The sequence below is a fragment of the Lactuca serriola genome, chromosome 5 (assembly GCF_051521515.1).
Source record: "Lactuca serriola cultivar US96UC23 chromosome 5, Lser_US96UC23_V15, whole genome shotgun sequence".
NCBI lineage: Eukaryota > Viridiplantae > Streptophyta > Magnoliopsida > Asterales > Asteraceae > Lactuca > Lactuca serriola.
Genome location: NC_136412.1, coordinates 270,905,841 through 270,911,916, shown reverse-complemented (window position 1 = coordinate 270,911,916; position 6,076 = coordinate 270,905,841). Strand labels below are relative to the sequence as shown.

The 6,076-nt window shown below is 34.0% G+C and overlaps 1 pseudogene across 1 annotated transcript; it reads left to right on the top strand.

The window, feature by feature from the left end:
- Positions 1-459: 459 nt before the first annotated feature.
- On the top strand, positions 460-4,938 carry LOC145050493 (kinesin-like protein KIN-7K, chloroplastic; annotated as a pseudogene). Its single transcript, XR_013683415.1, has 16 exons — positions 460-564; positions 1,205-1,283; positions 1,442-1,509; positions 1,586-1,647; positions 1,732-1,836; positions 2,011-2,115; positions 2,205-2,312; positions 2,385-2,534; positions 2,617-2,799; positions 2,934-3,092; positions 3,179-3,403; positions 3,574-3,708; positions 3,788-3,834; positions 3,921-4,664; positions 4,772-4,876; positions 4,930-4,938. The product of XR_013683415.1 is annotated as a kinesin-like protein KIN-7K, chloroplastic (transcript).
- The last annotated feature ends 1,138 nt before the right edge of the window (positions 4,939-6,076 follow it).

Genomic DNA, 6,076 nt, shown 5'->3' with positions numbered 1-6,076 from the left:
TCAAAAAATTGTAGGGACCATCATCTAGGGCTTTTTTTTCAAGAAGAAACGAAACGGGAGAGCTCTCTGCAAGATTCGCTACCTCCGCTCACCCTACCTGCCGGCGACCTTGGTTCTTATATCTTCCCGATTTCTTGCATTCTTCTTTCAGAAATTTAATTGAACAAGATCTTGTGCCAAACAGTTAATCTAACGATGGCAACGTTTTGATTTTAATCTCGAAATACATTAAAGATTCCTACTCATGTAGCTACTACAAGATTCCCACTCAGGTACTTACCTCCCTCTCTTCCATCACCCACCACAAATGGTTCTTCGAACACTAGTCAGTAGTGGGAAAACCAAGGTCGACTTACCTCCCTCTCTTCCATCACCCACCACAAATGGTTCTTCGAACACTAGTCAGTAGTGGGAAAACCAAGGTCGACTTACCTCCCTCTCTTCCATCACCCACCACAAATGGTTCTTCGAACACTAGTCAGTAGTGGGAAAACCGAGGTTGATTCTCCAGGGTTCAGCAACAAATTTGTGAACAACATATTATGGCGCATTGAAGCAATCAACGTGAGCAGCGGTCATGAATAGAAGACGTGAACATCAGTCGTTTCCTTCTTTCAACGTTTCCATCTTTTAGTCTTCACAAATAGACAAAGGGCCTCCACAATCAAGTATTTTCATCTTCGTCTTCGCTTTGGTGTAGAGAGCGATAGATATTACGTTCAAAAAATCAACTTGCAATAGCTATTGATCAAAAAAAGGGAGACAAAGGAACTATACCGTTTTTATGGAACTACAAGGATTTTTCGGTCGACACAAACCACCGGTTTGGGAAAACCCCTAGATTTATTGTTCCACTCATCTAGATACTCCATCAAAAAACGTTTGTTAAAACTCACCAGGTACCTCCTATTAATGATTAATCGTTGGAATCCTAAGTCAGGTATGTATCTGTTGTCGATTCAATTTTCAAAATCTCAAATCCGATAATCTCTACCCCTTTTTGTTTATCTTGGCCACGTCCCTGCTATGATTACATTTTGAAACCCCCAGTTCTGCCAATCTTGAGTTCTTGACCATAAATATACCGCCATCTCAGCCTCTCTTTTTATCTTATTCAATTTCACCACTTTGCTGTGTAACATGGTCTAGATGCATTTCAATAATTTATTCATAGGGTTGTACACTATAATTATTGGTTTTGTAGGGAACCTTTGTTGAAGGTATAAAGGAAGAAGTTGTGTTATCTCCTGCTCATACCCTTTCTCTCATTGCAGCAGGAGAAGGTTTGTCTTTTCTATGTTTTACTCATACATTTAATCATTTTATAGGTTATATTATGAAATAGTTTTTACCCATTATTAGTTAACATTTTTTTACATGATGATCTATTTATTTAATAAATGTAATTGATCTTCCATTCTTGTGATCTTTACTATCACAGAGCACAAACATGTCGGTTCAACAAACTTTAATTTGCTCAGCAGCAGAAGTCACACAATATTTACATTGGTAACTTTCTGATTGGATAAAAATAATTCATTTTTTGGGTTAAATTTCTTTTGTTAATTTTTTTACCTTCCAACAGACAATAGAGAGTAGCCTTGTGGTGAAAATGGTGATGGTGGGGATGTTAACTTGTCACAATTGGTATGCATCTGAATTAGCCTAAATAATTTATAGTTATTCACTTGTTGACTTTTTAATTTTTTTAAATTTCATCTCAAATTATAGAACCTCGTAGATTTAGCAGGTTCTGAGAGCTCAAAAGCTGAGACTACAGGTGTTCGTAGAAAAGAAGGATCTTATATAAATAAAAGTCTGCTAACCCTTGGAACTGTGAGGCCTCAATCATTGCCATTATTTTATCAGTGCAATAGTTTGCTCTACAAACAAATATCTACTTTTAGTCATGTTAATTGTCACAAAGGGAAATAAATAGGTACCATTATGAATAAATTTATCTTACCATTTATATTTCTTTTAGCATTTATTAATTCAAAATTGTCACAGGTTATATCAAAATTAACAGATGCAAGATCAGCTCATGTGCCATATAGGGACTCAAAGTTAACTAGGCTCCTTCAATCTTCATTAAGTGGACATGGAAGAGTATTTGTAAGTTTTTCATATAAGTTTCAAAATTTAAATAAACAACATTATGAAATATGAACAAATAATAATATTTATTTGCATCCTTTTTTTAGCTTATTTGCACTGTTACTCCCTCATCAAGCAATTCAGAGGAGACACATAATAGATTAAAGTTCGCACATCGTGCAAAACATATAGAAATTCAAACAGCACAAAATAAGGTATGCCATTACACATTAAATTTAATCTTTGGTGCTTCAAAGTAATTTTGTGACACCATTTTAATTTTGCAGATAATTGATGAGAAATTGCTTATAAAGAAATACCAAAATGAAATTCAATTATTAAAGGAGGAGCTAGAACATTTGAAGGGTGTCATTGTGGTAATTCTACAGTTAAAGGATAATACCGGAGGAGATGATATCTTTCTTCTTAAACAAAAGGTATACTTTTGGTTTCTATTAAAATATTTGTGTTAATTTTGAACATCATTTGTGATTGTGTGATGTGTTGTAATTTGTAAAGCTAGAAGATGGTCAAATGAAGTTGCAATCAAGATTGGAGCAAGAAGAAGAAGCTAAAGCTGCTTTGTTAAGCCGAATACAAAGGTTGACCAAATTAATCTTAGTCTCCACCAAGTCAACTCCTGCCTCTAGATTTTCTCATTGCCCAAATTTACGAAGACGCCATTCCTTTGGAGAAGAAGAGGTAACTCAACTTTCTTGATTTGTAGCCTCCTTAAATGTCATACATAACGATGGAATGGAATTACAAAAATAAGATATACATTGCCAAACATCATGCTTATGTTTTTCTAAAATCTAACTTCATTCAATTGCTAGCTGGCATATCTTCCACATCGAAAACGTGACTTAATTTTGGAAGATGAAGACACTGAGTTATATGTTTCGCTTGATGGAAGTGTGGAAAATAATGACAATGCATTGAATGAAGAGAAAAAGACCAAAAAACCTGGACTACTCAACTGGTTGAAACCACAGGTCGGTTGCTCTTGCTTTATTTATTTATTATTTGTTTGAATTTTGAAATCATTATTTTATTGATTATATTTTTTTTCTTTTATTAGAAACGTGACAGTATATCTGGGGCTAGTGATAGATCAAGTGGTGCAAAGTCTATGAGTACACCTTTAACTCCCCCAATAGATAATCATCTTCATAATCTTCCTATTGAATCCAGACATTCTAACTCTTTGCAAACAGAAACCAGATATTCTGAATTCTCATCAGGGGCCAGATTAGATCAAGAAATTAACAATGAGGATACTTTTTTGCAACAAGAAAGTTCTCTAGTAGGCATTGTTTTTGCCTTCAATTTCTTTATCAATATTGTCAACATACTTATGTGTAACAAATAAAGTGCATTACCTATTTATATTGGTAGCAAGAGTGAAGTAGGTTGCCATTCTTTGTAGCAAATACTATGTAGTTTTTTAGAACTATCTTTGTATGTGATTGACAGATCAGCATAAAGACAATTAACCAAATTGAGCTCCTTAGAGAGCAGCAAAAGATTTTGTCTAAGGAGATTGCAATCCATTTAAGTGCTCTAAAGCGATTGTCACCTGAGGCTGCAAGTGAAAGGGAATTTATAAATGTAATAACTCATTTTTTATAAAATACAAAATTGATATTGGTGTTTATATACTTATTAAAATCATTACATGATATGACAGGTGGAGATTAACCGATTAAATGAACAAATCGAACTGAAAAATGATAAATTAAACTCCTCCAAGACACTAAAATCTTTTCTAATTGGATAACTATACAAGCCCTTCATAGTCAAACAAAGAATTTCACCACCATAGTGGCAATCTTGGATACCAACACATTATTTGGTTTAAGAAAACAATGGAACACAGAAGTCCCTCAAGAAATCGAAGAAACCATTGAAGAGCTTGTTGCAGAGTCAAGAAAAGATGGAGAAACAACAAATCATGACAAAAAAAAAGATTAACAAACAAACCAGTATTAGAAGTGGGAGCAGGGGCAACAGCAGTGTCAGGAGCTTCATCTCTTTCTAAAGTTGTCCCAGCATCAACTTTTATAAAAGTTGTCACCTTTAAAGTTCCTGCATCTCTAAAACTCATAATAACACAGACCCAAAAGCTTGTTTTCATTTCAATCAGCAAGATTCTTGGTCCTTCAAAAGTTATTGCTCCTAGTTTCTTCAATTTTGGAATAAAAAATACATCTTCCATGAAAGCAGCTGCTTCTGCTGAGAAGATAAGAACTGTGGTTGTGGTTCACAGTGTGATAGCATCTGCTGAAAAGCCAAGTCTTTCAGCAATGAGAACAACTTTTTATGAGATTATGAGGAAAAGACGAGTTCGCCCTATTGGTGTGCTTCCATGGGTTACATTTGGATGCAGTGTGGCTACATGTTTAAGTTTGCTTTTATATGGTGATAGAATTGAATGTGTTGTTGAATCTCTTCCTTCAGCTCCTTCAACTGCTAGTTTGGGTCGTGGGATTGAAAGCTTGCATCAAGCATCATAAGCAGTAAAACAAATGGAAAGCTTCAGGATACAAAAATCTATTGAGTCGCTTGTCAATAGGTTTAAAAAATGGAATCTTGCCTCTTGAAGTAAGATTTTGTACTTCTTTCTTTGGTTATATAAAAGTATGCATTCTTACTCTTCCTTTTAGTTATGCAGGCTATGAAAAAATATGGTATGGTGGAGAATGCATATGTTTTTTCAGCTTTTGAGATTTCCAAAAGACAACAGAATATCTGTTGTCAAATAGCCAACTGCACTCAGGTTTTTCTCTAACTTTCTAAATTTCAAATTTTGTAAAATGTTGTGTATATTAGCTTCTTTAGTAATTGTTGTATTGTGATCAATCTTTTTGATGTGCGTGTAGCTTTCTTGCTTAAGGACAAAACAACCAGTCTTGAAATTTAAACTTTGACTTGTGAGTGATATAATTATTTCAAATTGTCAATCACGGTTCTCATAAAACAATAAACTTTTATGCAATAGAAAACCAATTTGTTGACAATATACTAGATCTTCAAACAATAAACTTTTATGCAATAGAAAACCAAGTCTGAATATTGAATAGAGTAATTTCCAATTGCAAAGAAATGAACATTAAACACTGTTTTGAAAACCGGACCGGACCGGCCGGTTCAACCGGGAACCGGTCACAGATCCAGTTCTGCATGTCCAAAAAACCGTTTGTTATTAAACCGGTTAAAAATCGGACGGTTCAATGAAAACCGGTTAAAACCGGAGTGGTTGAACCAATAAGAACCAGCTTATGTATACCAAAATGGCATCGTTGCGCTGAAAATTTAACCCGTTTTGTTTCCTTTTAATAAGGGCAGCGTCAATGTGGGATGAATTCCCTTTCTTTTCCTCCTATTATTAAGCCAGAGTCCTTCACATTTTTTTTTTCATGTAATCGATGTGGGATTAAAACTCATAACATGAAACAATCACATTGCCAGTTTCCAATACTTTCCCTTCATTTTATTAATTTATTTTGTTTCCTCTTTATTTTTTATTTTTTAATATATATATATATATATATATATATATATATATATATATATATATATATATAGGTGAGTTCAATTGAGAAAATAAAAAAAGGTTGAGAATGGGGGAATCATTCTCAGCCACTCATTTAATTAGCCTCTAAACATAAAGGACACGGTGACAAACTTGTAAATATGATATAATAGCCTTCAATCACAAATACGTAACTGTGGATAATTTGATAACAATTCAAATTCATTACTACTCGATCGTTCAACATCCAAATTTCTTCTCCAACGTTCAACGATCATCCGGATTTCTTCAATTAAAATCATCGATTAACATCATATAGTGTTAATCAATCATCCATCTTCGTCAAAAACACGTTCATCAACGTCATTCAACAGTAGACCAAAAAAATTCGTTTTTGGTTCTTTCAATCCAACCTTCAACTATGTTTGAATACGAGAATATCTT